Source organism: Otolemur garnettii, unplaced genomic scaffold (genome assembly GCF_000181295.1).
Source record: "Otolemur garnettii isolate 467f Iridium unplaced genomic scaffold, OtoGar3 scaffold00220, whole genome shotgun sequence".
In the NCBI taxonomy this organism is placed as follows: domain Eukaryota; kingdom Metazoa; phylum Chordata; class Mammalia; order Primates; family Galagidae; genus Otolemur; species Otolemur garnettii.
The window spans coordinates 653,683-653,958 of NW_003852615.1; positions in this window are offsets into that span (position 1 = coordinate 653,683).

Below are 276 nucleotides of genomic sequence, written 5' to 3' on the forward strand. Positions count from 1 at the left end.
GCGGGAATTGATGTTGAGAGTCTAAATGTTTTTCTTAGGTAGTTCCATGATTGTTTGGCATAAATAATATAAAATCAGCTCCTGAAATAATAATTTCAAATATCTTTAACTTGGCTGTTTGCTAACAATAGAACTGTATCCACAAAATATGAAATCAAATTCACAAAAGTTTTAGCCACCATGACCAAGTAGCATAGTTCACTACTTAATTGGAAATAGAGGCTCTTATGTTAAGTGAAATAAGCCAATCAACAGAAAGACAAAAACACTGTATGT